At 41.3% G+C, this 18288-nt stretch overlaps 1 protein-coding gene across 8 annotated transcripts in view; it reads left to right on the top strand.

The window, feature by feature from the left end:
• Positions 1–3942: 3942 nt before the first annotated feature.
• The window catches only part of chl1b (cell adhesion molecule L1-like b), a 70163-nt gene continuing 55817 nt past the window's right edge, over positions 3943–18288 (top strand). For 4 of the 8 annotated variants that reach the window (XM_042222916.1, XM_042222914.1, XM_005941608.3 and 1 more), the window contains exon 1: positions 3945–4388. The gene's annotated coding sequence lies outside the window, so the exon portion shown is untranslated. Of the gene's footprint in view, positions 4389–18288 lie in introns of all 8 variants that reach the window. The other 4 variants (XM_042222915.1, XM_042222912.1, XM_042222918.1 and 1 more) reach the window with 3 other exon arrangements.

Raw genomic sequence — 18288 nt, 5'->3', positions numbered from 1 at the left:
TCTGTTTTTGTCACACTTGATTTGATTCTTCTGTTGCATTTGTTTTGTTTTTATTGATATTAACACCACTAGGATAGGATAAAAATATACTTTAAGTGCAAAAACACAAAAAAATTAAACTGAAATAAACAAACTGACAAAATTTACATCTCAGGGATTCTTTAACTATTCGGATACTGTTGACAGCCTCGGTACTCAAGTATTCTTCAGACTATAATTGAATCGATGCATAGACCCAGACCCCTGCCTGGATGGCTCAATGAAGTCACGGATAATACACAACAAGGATCTAGCCAAGACTGAACCTGGCTGGGGAGGATTTGTGGGAAATAAGAATGAATGAGAAATGAGAACTATACCCCCTGTTATTGCTGTATTATTTAGGTGCCCTTGAGTGAGGCGGTGAATATCTAACTGGAAACAGAAAATGGTTGAATGGCTAAAGGGCTGCTTCAAGAAGCCAGCGGCCATACTCGTGCATTTCTTTTTCTAATTACTGAAGCGTAACAAACAGCAGGTAATGAAACTGGAATAACCATGACACTGAATGTTCCTCTCACTCAAACAGAGAGAGAGAAGGGCCGACATTGTGTTTCTCACAGTGTGGGTAATTAGAATGGATACACATTCACTGTAATTTCTCTCTGCGTGTTACTGTTATAGTATTGTAAGTGTGTACTGTTCTGCTGATGCAGGGTTATGTTATGCTAATTATTCAGGCTGCTAGTTAAATGGAGTAACTGCATCATAGCTAATAGTATCGTCTGCTGTTATAGGCTACGTCCACACGTACACGGGTATTTTTGAAAACGGAGATTTTCCGGTTTCGTTTTAAAAAAGAATCCCGTCCATACGTAAACGCAGAAATGAAGGAAAACGCTGCTAGGAACATGCCAAAGCAACAGGTGGCAATATATTCCTAACCATGCAGAAATGTTGGCCAATCAGAAGTCTAGAAGCCTCGGTGAGAAAAAGTAAACAAAGCTGGGGCATAGAAGCAGAACCGAGTCGTATGTGTGGAGGGACAGTAACTGTGTGTATATGTAAGCATTTAAACACTACAGAGAGTAGAATTAACAGTAACAGTATTGTAGAAATTCATTTCACCGAAACAATAACGTGGCGCACAGTGTGACGTCAAAAAAGGCGCACACCTTTGATGCTGCGTTTTCTCCGTTTTTCTCATCCACACACCCTGGCCGGAGTTTTTAAAAATCTCCGTTTTCAGTGACCAAAAACGCCGTTTACGTGTGGACAAAAGGTGCAAACGCATAGAAAAATCTGCGTTTTTAAAAATACCCGGGTACGTGTGGATATAGCCATAATTTTACCTGCATGTTTACATTTTATAGGCCTTATTCAATTAAGGTATGTTGATGAGTAAAGAAATGAAAGTTATCAATAAATATAGTGGAAAAAATGCATTACGCCTTAATTTAAATAAGATGGCTTGACATTCTCCACATGTGCTTTATTTTTAAAGCTGAGCAAAAAAACACTCCTCTTTTACTTATCTGTGCTAACATGGAAATAACCAGCTATGCTGTTTCACTAATCTGACATGAAGCTACATAAAACACAATATGAGAAAACTGTAAACACAGTAGAACAAATATAACTCAGATCTTCTGCACGCCACTGTGAGCTGTTCCAACAAATATAAACTTTGGGGCTGCAAACCCAGAACTTCTTTGACATGCCCCCTTGGAGTCATGCAAGACAATATGAATCATGTACACTGCTCAAGAAAATGAAAGGAACACTTGTTAATCAGAGTACTGCATCAAGTCAGTGAAACAGCTCAGGTAATGATTTGGCCAGTTAAGTAGCAAAGGGGGGTTGTTAATCAGTTTCAGCTGCTTTGGTGTTAATAAAATGAACAACAACCTTTAATTAATTTTGTTCTTTTGTAAGGTGACCTTGGGTTTTTGAAAAGGCACCCTCAAAGAAAATTTATTATTATTATTATTATTATTATTATTATTATTATTATTATTATTAACAACAGGTGCACTACAAGGGCAACCCCCAAAACCTCTGACATTTTCCCTGATTGACATCTTTTCTGATTGTGTTTTCACTGGATTTGAATTTGACTAGGATCAGTGTCAGTACTAACACGAGGTGATGTCTGGACCCCACAGTGGTTGTGGAGGTACTCCAGCTACTCCCGGATGGCACATCAATACATGTCATAGCCAGAAGGTTTGCTGTGTCTCCCGGCACAGTTTCAAGGGCGTGGGGGAGATTTCAGAAGGCAGACAGTTACTCTAGGAGAGCTGGCCGTAGAAGGTCCTTAACCCATCGACAGGACCAGAATCTGCTCCTTTGTGCAAGGAGGAACAGGATGAGCACTGCCAGAGCTACAAAAAGACCTCCAGCAGGAGACTGGTGTGAATGTCTCTGACCAAACAATTAGAAACAGGCTTCATGAGAATGGGCCCATCGTCCATTAGTGGGCACTGTGCTCACTGCCTAGCACTGTGGAGACTGAGGTCCATTACTGGCACCCTTTGCTTTTTACAAATGAGAGCAGGTTCACCCTGAGCACATGTAACAGATGTGAAAAGGTCTGGAGAAGCCATGGAGATCCTTGGAGGGACACATAGACCTCCATGTATAGGCAATGGCACCACGACTGCCATTATTTATTAGGAGGAAATCCTTGGACCCATTGTCAGACCCTTCTCTGGTGCAGTGGGTCCTGGGTTCTTCCTGGTGCATGGTAATGCCTGGCCTCAGGCCTGCCTGGATGAAGGAATTGAAACCATTGACTGAACCCCATGCGCGCCTCACATAAGTCCAATAGGATGTACATACAAGCATATGGAGGCCATACAAACTACTCTGTTGCTGCAATAAAATTTTGACAAAATAAATCGCATCATTGTTCCACTTTTTCTTTAAATTCCACCCTGATAGTTTTTATTTTCATCAAACAGTGTGGTATCCTTTTGTTCCTAACACATTAGCCTGTCCTTATCAGTATATGTATATCAGTATATCTGTCTCTCCTGTGCTGGGTCTGGAAGACAGGTTTTTGATAGATAGTGGTGGGGATGGGCTCTAGTCTCAGTAGTATTAGGATGACCAGGTGTCCCACTATATATGGGACTACAGAGCATTTCAATTCCTCATTTCTTCTTCCAAATACTGAGGCAATGTAATCAATTTTTAAATTTTTTTTACCTGTGGCTATGCAGGTTAACTGATCACCACGTTGTGCTGTCCCAAATATTGCAAGGCACCACAAAATCATAAAGCATGCAGATTTTAGCAGAACTGCACAGATGCGACTACGAGGAAAATGAAACCAAGCTACAACAAAGATGACTTATGACCGGGCGAAGTCAGTGGAAGATGATTTTCAGACCTTTTCCCTTTTTACCCAGAGTTTCAATTTCACACAGGCACAGTATAACAGAGCACAGCTGAGTCTCACATATTACGTTATAGGTATTAAAATTTCAGACTTCCTCTTAGCATAGGTGATGTATCATATAGTCAGAACTCAGTTTGATGGTATTTTTTTCCAGGGAAAAAAAATCTATATTTTAATTGTAATTACTATTATTTTCAGTATTTGATATCATAAAAATTATAATGTTATTAAATGCGATGTACTTTTTTCAAATAAATTAAAATAAAAACAATTCAAATTATTGCAATTTTGTAAATCTCGTGTGTTTAGACCATTCAGGCTCAGCAAGACAAACAGAATTCCTGTGAAATTACAAAAATACATTTTCAAATAAATAACACCTGCAAGGAACTCCATAAACAGGACAGGCACAAACAGGGATTTACATCCAATGAAGGACAATTTAAATGTTTCCCTCTCATTCATATTTGAACAGCATCCCCACCAGAAGAGTTCAGTGTCCCTCTCTCCTCCTCCTCCTCCTTCTCCCATTATAAAACCTGCTCACTCCGAGTCCTGGGAATAATGTCTGTCACCGTTTGGGGGGCTGGGGAGAGCTTTAACCCGGTCACAACGTGGGGAAGTTGCGCACGGGTTCTTCTGCGTTGCCATGGGTTTTTTGTGAAACCTATTGACTACGATAGGGTCCCTTCTTTTCTTTGAGTCTGTCATTGTGGAGGTGGAGGAGAAGGAGGAGGAAACCGCTATTACTTTTCCCCCCTTTTTACAGAGGCGCAGAGAGGAGGAGGAGGAAGAAGAGGAGAGGGGAGCAATAGTAGCATCCAAAGGAGGAGGACGAGGAGAAGAGGAGAAGAGGAGGAGGAGGGGTGGTACTCCGCTACACACCAACTGCGAGGCACGGCGGCAGCGTTACGTTGACAGTTAACACTCCCTCTGCCTTCTTCCTCCAGCGGTGGACACAATTCAACTTTGTGAACGGCTGTCTGGACATGAGTAGCACCTGAAGGTGAGTTCTTTTAAAAAAAAATTCTTCTTTTTTCACTTTGCTTCGAAAAGCAAATCGCGTTTTTCCCCTCCTTTGACTTTTTAGTTGTGACACTTGTTAGAAATGTTTGCTAGCTTGCGCACGCGGAGCTCCCCGGTTGTTATAGTGATATACAGCAGATACCTGCACGGGCTCTATATGGCAGGTGCTTGGGAATGCCAGTTTAAAGAAGAAGAAGAAGTAGAGGAAGGAAATAAGAAAGAAGGCAAATGTAGGAAAAGATGGATTTGGGATATTGGGAAGTGTTGTCACGACTGCTTTGGGAGAATGTTTCATGAGTGGAATAATAACTACAGGTGCAGTTTAGAGTAATAGAAATGATGTTGCTAGCTACCTTTGCTTCAGCCCCTTTTTAAATCACGTCCGTTGTATGCCGAGAGAGAGAGTTACTGCTTGTGAATTAATGCCTTTCTTATTTGTATGACAGCCTGAGGTAAAAAAAAAAATACTCACTGGAGATCACACACACACACACACACACACACACACACACACACACACACACACACACACCATCCTTCTTATTTACCACTACACTGGCCATAACACAGGGCTGATCTGAGCCTGCATATCACTGGCTTGCATGCTGAGTGCTGAACTGCAGAAGGGAATCACACCTTGTCACCCAGCATGGTGAATCTCATTCTTAGAGGGCAAAAAAGTGCTTTTGCATGTGATATGAGAGTCATTTGCCTGGTATGTGGAGTAGGAATAAAGGTGCATGTGTTCTGAAGTGTAGACTTGAATGCAGAGGACCTGTACAAAAGGTTAACTGGTGTCACATTGGACATTCAAACTCTGTAAAAGGCTGTAGAAAACGAAATAAAATAAAACATCCTAGGTTTCTCTAATCTCGTTCTGCTCTTACGGGAAGTGGCTCCTCATTACGTGCGTTAGATATGTGATGCGTGATTGGCATAACTGATTAGACTTTAATCTGTGCGATTAAAATCACATTACAGTCACATTTTAAACCAAGGGCAGTCGTTGCTTGTGTGCCTCATTGTGTTTGCTGCACGTATGAACCGACTGTGTCTCACGTGGCGGGTATGAGGATTCCCTTAGTGTGAATATTTACGAGGTATGCAAATGTACTAAACTCCTGTGTGGAAGTGCAGCGATTTCAAATGTAGTGTTGTTTTCTGGGTCCCCCCCACCCTTGTAGATGATGCCTTTGAGGGAATCCCAGGAAACAGAACTGTTCCGTAGCTTACCCATAATTTGATATTTTTAATTCCTTTTGATCGTTGTCTTGTATTGTTCGCAGAACAGTCGATGCAACCCATATTGTCTGCACATTTGTAATGAAAAAAGGAAAAAAACAACAACCATGCACACACTAAACACTGCCACTTTTGTTTGTTTTCGGGGTGCTGCTACTTCTTATCCTGGTCCCGTTGCTTAGTGTTCAACGCAAAGACCTTGTGAAGGTCAAACTGCCATTAGTGAGTTTAATCAAATCCAGCTGCAGATCCTATTCATGCTGCCCACCCCCCTTCATCCCAGCACATAGCTTCTCCGGTGTTCTCACACATCAGGTAAGTTGTCTAAATTTCATTTCTAGGCCAAAGACAAGAGGCTCTAATGGCACTTGTCATCACACGTGGTTTCCCCCCTCAGCTTCTCTGTATTCAGGGCAGTGGTGCTTTGTGTCCAGAAGTAGGTCGAATGCTTCTCACCAAACAATTTGAACGATCGCCAGTAATTGGACAAGCAAAGTGTCGACCATCTCCCAGCCGGTCCATGTCAGCCAGCGCCCCCCACCAGCCCCCGCCATCCTGTCTCTGCACCACTTAATATTCAGCTCCAACCTGGCACATTTCATGGAGCTTTTTCATCCTTTTAATCATTTTGATTGCTAAATGCAGCAAACAGAACATCCTTTGTGGCCGCAGACGGGCTCATTCTTAAAACGGCCTTGCAAGCTCAGCTGACTGAGTGTTTACAATGCAGTTTCCGCAAAACTGTTTAAATAAAACTTCCACCTGCACATCAGTGCTTGGTATTGCACAGGAACACCTGAGCTTCCAACTTTGTTGTGTTTGTCATCGGATTTTGCTCAAACTGGCAGTGCCATTAAAGGCAGGAAGTGCATTGAAAACATGAAAGACAAGAGACAAGCTATGATTTTTGTCTTTACCTGTTCATACAGGTGTGTGTTTGCCTTGGAGCTGAAATGTTTGCACTGATGGCATGTGTGTGTCTGTGTGTATGCATGTTGTATCGTCCTGTGTACAGCGCGAGGGAAATGAGGGGGCTGAGAGTTAAAAGGGGAAAGAAACAGAGAGCCCTTTCTTTTGTACCCAGGCCGTATTCACCTGGCCTTTATAGAGCAGACTGAAACAAGCCGAGATGCTGTGTGTGACTGAGGCGAATCAGCCTTTATTTCAAATATTTGATCCAAAAAGAGTTTTGACTCTGACACATTCTTTCACATAATCTTTGCTTTTTAAGCACTCTGAAGTGTTTACCTGTGTCTCATCCATGCAGTCTGCAGTAGATGCATTTCACCAGCATCAGAGCTGTAATTTTGGGCTGTAATTCAGTCCTGTCGGATGGAATCTGGAGTATCAGATGGCTGTAAGAGATTAGCGAAAGCAGCCTGACAGCAGCGAGCAGGAGTGAATAGCTGTATCAGACTAATTGTCCATTTTAGCTGCCCTTTTATCACCCTATCTAGAATGTGTTGCTAGTCGAGATGCAAAAAAAAAAAAGTGCCTGTTGGAACAAGTACGATGCAAAGGGAAAACCCAAAGTCTGATAACAACAAGCATTACAGTGATATACCTGGCGGCGTTAAGATGTTCAAATATGTTTTCCCGGAAGAGGCTGGCAGACGTGTAGAGAAGGTGTGGAGCCTAGCAAGTACCCAGGCCCTAATTGAGGTTCAGCTCAGGCTCCACTACTACAAGCAATTACACTGACGACTTGTGCTCCCTGTGCTTCAGGCAGAGTTGAGAGTGCTGCGGCATAGCCGTACCTGAGCCCTGCTCTTTCATGTTTGTCACCGATGACAGCCAGAAAGGCACATTCCAGCCAGTAAGTTCTGGAAATGTGTCTGGTTACATGAAATATTCATTTCCTTTTCCTGCTCTCCAGCAATGTGCGTATTTATTTACCAGATTTTCTTTTTTTATGATTCCCATGATTGGCTCAGAGAGGAGATGTAGGGGGGAGGAAGGTTTGAATTCTTATTATTTTTCCCCCTCCATGCAGCCTCCGATGGGGGATGAAGGTGTAAAGATAAGAGGTGCTGATCATCAGAATCAAGGTTTATTTCTTATTTAACAGGCCACTGCATCATCAGGACCAGTGGGCGAACATGATCAATGGCTTCTCGCACTGCACGGACAATTAATCAGGAAACACTGAAGGACAAACCCGTAGAGAGGTCAATGTTATCTTGAATGTTCAGTTCTACTTTTTTCTTTTTTGTGTGCAAAAGAAGCGAATAAGAGGGCGGGAGCAGGCGATGTGCTTCAGGCTCATCCCTGTCTGGAGGTTCAGTTTGGCCCGTCATTGCTCCTTTTTTCTGTGCTGCCGAGGCTGTTTTCTCACAAATGGAACATTTTACCCAGACATTGTTATTTGCTGCCAGCCCCAGAGCTTGCAGTGCTTTCATATCTTTCATAGTGTTTTCTGTTTACATGCCATAATTCAGACAAAATGTCCCATCATTGTTATGTACAAGCGTTTACACGCATCTTTCGTTTGTATTGTTATTATCCTCACCTCCAGGCTGTTTGTCAGTGTGCTTTTCATGGGAATTTCTTTTCCTTCTCTGCTGGAATCAGAGCAAAGACAGCGTCATGTAGTGTTCTTCTGTGTCGTCTGGCTTCACAATTGTAATTTTTATGTTGAATTAATCAACTTAGATTAGGCTCACATGAAAACCATGGCCAGTAATGAGAACCAGTAAAGAGGATGTTTTACGAGAGGAATTCTAATCCTAATGTGCATTGCTGTCAGCTCTAAACTAATTTTTCCAATCTCATTGTCCTGTTTTTTTTTTGCATGCCTGCTCAGAATTTTAGTGTCGCCTCTGGATCACGGGGTACATATCCATGCAAATTCAATGTTTATGTTAAAAACCTTGGCGAAAAGGGCAACACAACCATAAGATTCTCCAAGGAACAACGAACATGACAGATATGCCTCAAATAGCAAGAAGTTATTGCCCTTAAGTCAGTGAGAGTCAGGGATGATTTCCATTTCAATTGCAGTCTCAATTTGGGATAAGTCATGCATACAGAGGTAAGACGAACAAAGAGCTTAGGAATAAAAGTGACAAATGAAGAGAATGGAACAGAAGAGCCTGGTATCATTGGCTTTGTGTCCCATGAAGGGTATTGTGTGGATAAGGTTACAAGGGGACCCTTGGGACATGAAAGTGAAGGGCACCAACGATGAGCAAGGACACGTTTGACAAGCAGGGGACACAGAGGGCATACTGGGCTCGATATGAAACACACCTCAGACTATGATTCTGTGACTCGTGTCAGTAAATTTGTTGGGGTTATCTCTCAAAATTGCTTGTGTTGTCTAAAGAAAAGTCCCCAGAACTTTATTCGGTTTATAGTCATATAAAACAAAGCAACAGATCCTCACGTTTTGATACGCTGACAGTAAAAATCCATAATAAATCTATGATGAAGGATTATGAAAACAAAAACCCTACAGTATTATATGAATCATGCAATCCGATTGTTCAGTCTGACGTCACTAGCCGTGTCTGGACCTAAACTCCGCTGCAGGTCCATATATCAAACGATCACTGTGGCATTACTGAGAGTTGAAAAACTGTCTAAAGTCTTTCATCTTTAATAAAATGATCAGCGTTCTGCTCTACCAGGTGTAACAATTGAGTTTAACATCCAGGCATCCATGAAAACGGAATTTATGACATTTAACGGAGTTAGAAGTTAGCAGGAAGTTAGCTCGCTAGCTTCTATCTAAATACAATATAGCATGTCCTGACTGCGGGGTTTTGGAAACAAATTAAAACACACAGCTCTGTTATCACTTCCAGCATAAATGAAGACAGAAAACTAAACAGCAGTGATGTTTGTAGGGTTACTGAAGTTGGGCTAGCTGGTATATAATGATGTGCTACGTGACCGCTAGCGACACAGCTATGTTAGCATAATATAAACAAGCTAACTTTTTTTCCACTCGATAAAAGTTAACGTGAGTGTTCTCAGTGGTCAGAAACAAATGTAATCGCATGGCAGGATGCTGTAAAAGAACCAAACTTCAGCCAGGAGAACAACTGAGATAATCCATCCACAATACGAAGTTAGTCATTCATATACTGCTGCATGGGCTGGGCTGTAGTTACATCTTAAGGTTTTAAAAACTGAGCTTAAATAAATGATTAGTGGTAATAAAAGCCGAGGGAGGTCAACAGGGATCACTGACTGTTTTAGGAGCTTTTTGAGATCAAATAGAAGAAAATACATAACATTAAACATGTTAACAACACAAAAGCCATATTAAACGCAGACTACTTTAGGCCCGGAAGTAGGATTCGTCACGTCATCACTGAACAACCGGATTAAGACGAATATTACTTTCATATTTTTCTCCATCACAATACTAACATCCTCCCCATGTAATCCTTCGATAACACTTGTGTTCTATTTAGTGAGATTTTGATTTTTTCTACTTCCTTTGTGTTGTATCCAATGTTTTGTCTACTGTTGCACCTTTTCTCTATTCGCCTGTGTTTTCTTCAGTACATTTGACCTTTCAAGGTCACCATATGCTAATACATCTGGGGTTAGGGTAGGTTGAGGATTTGGCTAATGCCCACACATTTTTATGGAATTTTCACCTATTTGGAAAACATTTTAGAGAAAAGTATGAATGGCAATCGAAGTCATTCAGCACAGCCTAGTTTGCTTTGTTTAATTAAGCCGTATCTTTAAACAAATAGATGGTCAGTTTCTTTTGCTGTGCCCCAAATTCTGTCTGCATATTCAGGAAAAATCCAATATTTCATGTAGTACTGTAGAAATTGTAAAGGAGGTCTCTCTAAAAGTATGTGTTTGTTTGACAGGGTGTACTGTGAGGGCAGCAGTGCTGTATTTCCAGATGCTTCCCCTGGGACCTCATTACATTGTGTGGGGCTCTGTTGGGTACTGTAAGTGGACTGTTGGGAGTCCCAAGCCGGTGCAGCCCCATGTATGATGATTTGGTGTGAACATACAATACAGTGTCTGCTCTGCATATTAAGAGCCTATTTACTGGCCCATTGGGGCCTGGAGTCAAGCACAGTAGTATCATCCAAATGGAAGATTAGAGAGCAGATCAGGCACGATTAGAATCGTGGAATAAAGAGGCAGGGCTGCGTGGTCAATTTTCTAAGTGGGCTAACACACGAGCAAAGACTTTAATCCTTTTCTGTTTTCTGTTGCACCATTTAATTTGGTCTATTTTTCCAAATTGCCATTTGGGTCGGTTCAAAGGTGGGGAATGTCCCAGCTGTTTCATACTGACATGGATACAATATTTCATATATATTTTCACGTTTTAAAAATCTGATGAGGCATATGCTGTGATGGTTCTTTTTGTGTTGACTTCTTAATACTAATTAGAGCAGGGCGATATAGCCAAAAATATTTATCACGATATATATTTGAAAATTTGCGATAACGATATAACTGACGATATAATTGATGCGAGACAAAATACAACTCCACAACATTACTAGCGCAAAAAGACAACCTTCCATTTATTTTCACTTAAACAAGCAGCTGTTTTTTATGTACATTAAAGCTTTATAAAACTGTAACAGTGCAAATGCAAATTCCTTGCTGAAAGTTTAACCAAAAGGCATTTCCAGCAGAAATGGGCTGACATATCCTGAGCATAACCATGTATAATATCCACTGAAGTTAAAAAGAGGTGCTTTGCAACATTAAACTGCAGTGTGCAGTACGTATTTTTCGGACCATAAGATGCACGGGATTATAAGGCACATTAAGCGAAACAAAGCAGTCAGATAAATCAAACTTTATTAAACTCATTCTTCTTGCTTCCTCCACTTCTGTACCATTGATTCATTAATGTTGAATTCTCTGGCAGCTGTTCTATTCCCATGTTGTTGCAGTATATTAATGACTAACCTCGTATTGTGGATGGATTATCTCAGTTGTTCTCCTGACTGAAGTTTGGTCCATTTACAGCATCCTGCCATGCGATTGCATTTGTCTCTAACTATCAGGAACGTTAACTTTTATAAGTGGAAAAAAAGTTAGCTTGTTTATATTATGCTAACATAGCTGTGTCGCTAGCAGTCACGTAGCACATCATTATATACCAGCTGGCCCAACTTCAGTAACCCTACAAACGTCACTGCTGTTTAGTTTTCTGTCTTCATTTATGCTGGAAGTGATAGCAGAGCTGTACGTTTGAATTTGTTTCCAAAACCCCGCAGTCAGGACATGCTATATTGTATTTAGATAGAAGCTAGCGAGCTAACTCCCTGCTAACTTCTAACTCCGTTAAATATAATAAATTTTGTTTTCATGGATGCCTGGATGTTAAACTTCATAGTTACACCTGGTAAAGCAGCAATGCTGATCGTTTTATTAAAGATGAAAGAATTTAGACAGTTTTTAACTCTCAGTGATGCTGCAGTGTTCGTTTGACCTGAAGTTAGGAGTTTAGGACCCAGATTACTCCCAGATTAAAGAGCATCTTAGTCCGACAAATACGACAATAACGACGGCCGCTTGCATGTTCTGCAAAAAAATGTGCTTTGTTGTGTATCTGACGGACAAACACCAAACCAGTTCCACATCACTGAAGTTGCACCATTTTTACAAACCAATTCTGGTTCATTTGTTTCACTCAACAATCGGCCATGTGCGTATGAAAACAAAGGCACTGCGCATGCGCGTTTTACTCCCATTCTATCGCGATATTTCATTTTCCTATCGTTGCCTAACATTATGAACCGTGAACGGTATAATATGGCCCAGCCCTAATACTAATTCATGTTTTCTGCAGTTTTTGAAGGTTGTGATATTTATAAAAGTCTTTGCAGTTGCCCTTCAGGGTGTTCCACAGAGAGCCAAAACTCAGCATGTCTATTTCTTAATGCACTCTCCCCACAGATAGAGCAAATGATGAGTGAAAGAATCTTGCCAAGCTGGTACGGGTCCAAATTAATTCATCAGCTTGGGGGAGCTCCGAACTCCATTTTTACAAGTGTGACCCACAGACCTCAAGCTACGAACTGCAGACCTCCTTGACCTCATTATTTTTAAAGCTCCAGATTGTTGAGGGTAGAAACCAAATGTGCTTCTTACAGAGCACATTTTTATGGCCGCGTATTGGATTGCAAACGATCTCACTTTATAACGTTTTCTGTAGCTTACAGTGGAGTTCTAACGAGTATCAAGGGGAGGTTTTTTGCTGATAAAGTAAGACCAGTCACTGGGATTCATTCTGTTTAGGTGTAGCTATTAGAATGTTTAGACATAAAGAAAATAGCTTGGTGCTAAATTACTAAACATTTTAGTCACAAATTGACTCATTTGGAGACATAAGAGGGCAGTGGTAGGGGTAAGTACAGTTTAATTGCATTAGCTAATCAGTGTTATGCAGACTTTCCTAAACACTGCTACAAGAGTGTAGCGCTCATTATGAAATGCCAACCAGATTAGCAGCCACTATAATTGGAAGTGTTTTCTTTTTAGAAAATGGTATGCAAACACTTTAATGTTGAAGTTGGGATCTCTTTGTAGACAGTAGAGGTGGTAGATAAGACTATTGGGTAACTTTAGGATCAGAGTGAATTTTTAGGGAATGTTGGACATTGTTTATTTGAACCTTTATTTCTTATTTGTGCCATAGTTGAAAATATTCACAAATATTACATTTTCCACAGTTAGTTGTATCCAAAACGCTCCATACAAGGCTTTCAGGTCTTTTTCTTCAAATAGCATCCATGGTTCATAGAAATGCAGCTGCAGGATCTATCCTTTGTGCACTGGCTGTTGTGCGAACTGCACTTTTTCAAACACAGAAAGGCAAACATAAAATATTGGTATGGAACTTTTACATTAAAAGCAAAATGCACAACAGAAGAAGGAAAATTCGAATTACATCCTTCTGTCACAGAGGAAATACATGATTAACAGCCACATGGTAATTCACAGTGATGAACTGCAGATGTATTTGAAAAGGAAGCAGATGTTTGCCTCAGATTAATGCTGATGTTGAGAGGAACAAATACTTTACAGATAAAAACATTGCCCTGCTGTCTAGTAATTAGCTCTTATTGCTTGCCTGCCTACATTCATCAATGCAGAATCCCTTATCTAGGGTTGCACTTGTATCACTCTACCTACCAAATAGTTATAGGTAGACTTTAATCCTAACCTTGATTAGAAGAGATTGAAAAGAGGTGACAAAAATGTCAGTGCAACACTAGCAATCTGGGCAAAATCTGCTTAGTTTTTATTGCCTTCTGCCAGGTTTTTCAGCTCTATCAAAATTCTGTGTATGAGCAAACCGCATGTCTTTTCACTGTGAGTGCTTTGCCAATTTGAAATGGCTTAAAGGCTTGAAAGATTGACTTAGAGAAACAAAAACAGATCAATAGAGGTGATCCTCGAGAAACCTTGCTTTGATATCCTTGGCTTCAGCCTGGAAATGCTCCCATCAGTCTTCATGCGACATGCAACACAGGTTTTTCTTTTTTTGTCTTTCCTCCGGCTTTCAGCTGACCCTTTTGCTTTGTAGCCGCAGGCAGCATGTCAGCTTTGCCGATGAGAACATCTGGGTGGTCTTCAGTTGTAAGATTCACCACCACCACAACTCCTTAAGGCACACTACTGCTGGCACTTTGTTGTCTTAAACATTGACATTTGCATTTAAATTGACTTCATGCCGCCGTGATTTATTTCCTTGAGAGAGTGACAGAGTTTTGTCGACGGCTTTGCCTCTAATTCTCTCGCATCTGCCAAAAGCGTGATAACCGAGGTGGGATTATTATTGAAAGGAATTGCGGTCATAACTTTGTTTCGTAGTGTAGCATAGCCACACACCAGCCACAGACCACTTGCATCTCACAAATTCTTTTAAAACTGCAGATTAAATTCTAGCCAGCCATGCTTGACGGTTTTTCTCATGAATTAATTGTAGTGAAGAAAAAAACATTTCTTCACATTGCTGTGAAAATTGAACTTGGAACGTTCCTATGAATTTGTTAGATCTCTAAAAGTAATGTAAAACTCTGTTGGATAGAGCTTTGCAACTATACAGGTCTTGCTTGGCTCAACTTAGCAGAGTGACAGGATGTTCGTGCTGATATTTTGCATGCGTGTCTGTGCTAAAATGTTTTTTTATCCCCTGTTATTACCGCTGTCACTAAAGGGGAATAACACCTGTTTAGCACGTCCCGCCTTAAAAAAACATTTTATGACTCTCAAGCTCTTTCAAAGCATGTTGTCACCTCTATGATTTATCCACCTTGTAAAAATACTCCAACAAGAAATTGCCAGCTCCGCAGGGGTCATGATAATTCACAGGCCCACGTTGCTCACAGAGTGACAGCTTGACACAAGAAAGCGAGTATAATTGACACTATTAGCCTTGAGGTCTGTCAGTTTTTTGACAGTTGATGAGTCCACATGCGTCTTTCCTTCCACTATCCAGAGCAAATTAATAGCTCCTGTTCTTAAACCATTTTACACCTCAGTAATCCCTTTCTAAAAGCTGCTTTGCCCAGCTGAGCCACAGTTTGTGCCCCGTGTCACGGATTTGCGATTATCCTTTTCCAAAGTGTGAATCATAGGTGCAAACACACCCTGGTGAAAGAGGATCCACGAGTCAGATTCTCCCAAGGTGCGTGTTCTTGTCTTCTTGTTGAACCAGTGCTATATAAGGCCCCTGGGTTCTCCTGCGTGGTGTTACTCACCTGCCGTTGGAACATTTGGATCATGTCCCTGGGCAATGAGCAGTCCTCAGTTCCCCATTTGCAGCCAAACCAAAGTTACAGATGGCTGCGCTGCTTCCTGTGGTTCGCCAGTGGCTGAGGTGTGGAGAATTTGAAGGTTGCAGTCAGGTCTTTCTCTGCTGTTCAAATGTCATTACTGACACACTGAGGTCTCTTTAAAACTTGAGCCGCTCTTTTCCTCCACCACCTGCAGTGAGATGGGGTTTTAGCAGGGGTCCAAAGTGTGCCAGAAGCACTGCTATTAACCCTGTGTATTGTGTCTTTCTATGAAGGGCAGTCTACTGGCAGACTCTTCCCCTCATCATAATAGAACAGACTTCACTCCTTCTGGTGAGGATGGACATAGTTTGCTGGCTTTCAAAGAACCTTCAGGCAGATTTTCGAACAGTGGACGCTCTTTTCTTCCCATTTGCACAATATTTGTTTTTGGACAATGTTTAGGCTGACGCTGCTCCTCCTTGAGATTGGTTCAGCTATCTCCATCATGAAGTAAACAAGCTCTCTCCCCTCATTCACTAGACAACCAGACTGTAAAGAGCTATTCAAGAAAAGAGAGAAAAAAAACCAATGAGTCTTCCCCAGTGTGTGTGGGAGTGTGTCTTAACATCACAAAGAAAGAGTGAGTCTCTAACTTCAGAGGCGTGTTAACATAAAAGCGAAGAGAAGAGGATTTTTTAGTAATCACAGTGGTGCTGTTTTGTTCCTAGAGATGTGAAGTAGCAGTATGGTGAATCTGATGATGATATCAACACGTTTTGAGGAATTCACCATTATTCAAACCTATTTTTTTTCTTATTTTCTCTTAGATATAAAATGGTACAGTGGTGGATGTTTAAAGCTCGGGCTTCAGACTGATGTAAAAGTTTGGTTTCAGACAGCTTTTATACTCTCTCTGGCTCTGTGTGGCCGTCTCAGGCACATAGCTCTGATCACAGGAACCCCACCCACCTTTTGTTCATATCTTTTGTTTCCGGGGGGCAGCCAGTCAGAAGAGGCCCAAAGGCAGTGGGGTAATTTACCAAAATTGCATGCTTCACACAGTGTATGAACTGAGATTGGGTGTGAAGTAAACAAGCATTATTTTGAAGTGTGACTCATGCAAAGCTACTCTTGTCCAAAAGTCCCCTTTAAAAATGTTACAAATGTATCTTCTTCTTCACTTGTGCTTAATTACTTATTACAATATTTGTCTGCACATTGTACACACTTAATGTTGCTGGCATTGGAGGTAATTTAAATTCTCAATGTGGTACTGTAACACAGATGGCAGAACAGCTGCGATTGAATGAATTAGTTAAAAAAAGTAGATAAAATAATTGCCCGGGCCTGGACTGCATCATTTTGTGACTGCATGCTTAGTAGCCCAGAGAGGAAAAACTCTGAATATGTGGTGTGAGCAATGGATATGCATCTAGTGTGTGGTGATTCATATTATATGTAGGTGGAAGAGCATACATTACTGGAAGTGTGACTGTTGCCAGTAATATCGTGTCTTTCTGCCGTCTTGTTTTTCCTTTTTTCTTGTAAATTGTTAAATGGTGTCCAGTCCAGCTGTAGGTGGGGGGGATTCCATTACTGTGCTCTGACCCCACACTGGCTTTGAAAGAAAGCCAAGAGGGGAGGGGGGTTGTTTGTGGTGAAAATGGTTCAAAATGCTTTTCCCCTGCACAGTAGTTGATTTATAAGACTGCATGTCTCCAGTTTCCTGCTGCTGTGTTAAAGCAGAACGTCGGACTATTAAACTGATGGTCTAACATTGCTTCTTTGTAACTGTCAATATTAAGGATGAGGGCTGGGGTTGGTCATGGAGACCCTTCTTTGGGTTTCTTCATTTCTACATGTGTGTTTACCTTTATAAAAGGAGCTCTTTGCATTTGAATGAAGAGAAAGATGAACAATAAAAATGGTTTGATCAAAGGTGTATGTACTTAGGCGGACCAAAAAGGTTTTGTCCTGAGCCATGTCCTGTCTTGATCCACCTACTACATACACAAGAGCATGTTGGGGGTATTCCTTTCCATTCTGATCAGAGGTAGGAGCTCTGGTGCCCAGAATGCAGAGCACAGCAAGTCCACAGCCATCATCATTAGAGCTACACTGCTGCGGACACTAATGGCTGTCTCCATTCTGCTGCCTCTGCACATTCACGGGGCTCTTCTGAGACTTGAGGGTGTGAACACATGAATTATTTTCCCAGGGAGGAATTCACCATTCCTGTTCCCACTTTAAAGTCTAAGATGTAGAAACCTTAATATAGCCAAGAGCCACCATGAGTGCATTAGTGGTGACGTCCTCTTTCTGCCACCCTTGAATCATCAAAGGGGGCTAATTGGGGAGTTTGTCCTCATTTATATTCATCCAAAGGCTGGAAAAGATGGTGCTGTTTACTTGTTTCAATATTGAGAAGAGGGGGAGCGGAGAGGAGGGACAAACAGTGTTGGCAGTGTTAAACTGGGGGATGGGGCTGGTAAAACTGATGTGCTGTGAATTTCTTGTCCCTGGACTCGTGATTGAGGTTTAAGATTTAAATGAACAAAATCTGCATCTTTAAATGGAAAGTGAAGGTGACGTATGCATGTTTCAGTGGAATGAAGATTTATTACCTTTATTTCTCAAGAAAGCGTTAAATGCAATATTTGAGAATCAATACAGGGTCATGACAGGGCACATTCATCAGTTTTGTTTATTTCTTCAGTCAAAAGCTTCACGTGGGTATCTTTTTCCAATTACATGCAAAGGCGGGCGAGGCAGCCGAACCCCCTCTTTCTGCTGCGACCGTATAGATCGCGACCGTATAGATTTTCAGCCATCTGAATGGACTCTTTAGTGCCTGCGGTCATTGTGTTGAGCCAGTTTCCTGATTTTTGGCACAATTGTTCCCTCCTCCTGATC

Source organism: Haplochromis burtoni, unplaced genomic scaffold, assembly GCF_018398535.1.
Source record: "Haplochromis burtoni strain Fernald_Lab_line unplaced genomic scaffold, NCSU_Asbu1 Contig_97, whole genome shotgun sequence".
NCBI classification, from domain to species: Eukaryota; Metazoa; Chordata; class Actinopteri; order Cichliformes; family Cichlidae; genus Haplochromis; species Haplochromis burtoni.
The sequence above is the reverse complement of the archived record's forward strand: the minus strand, read 5'-3'. Positions and strand labels throughout refer to the sequence as shown.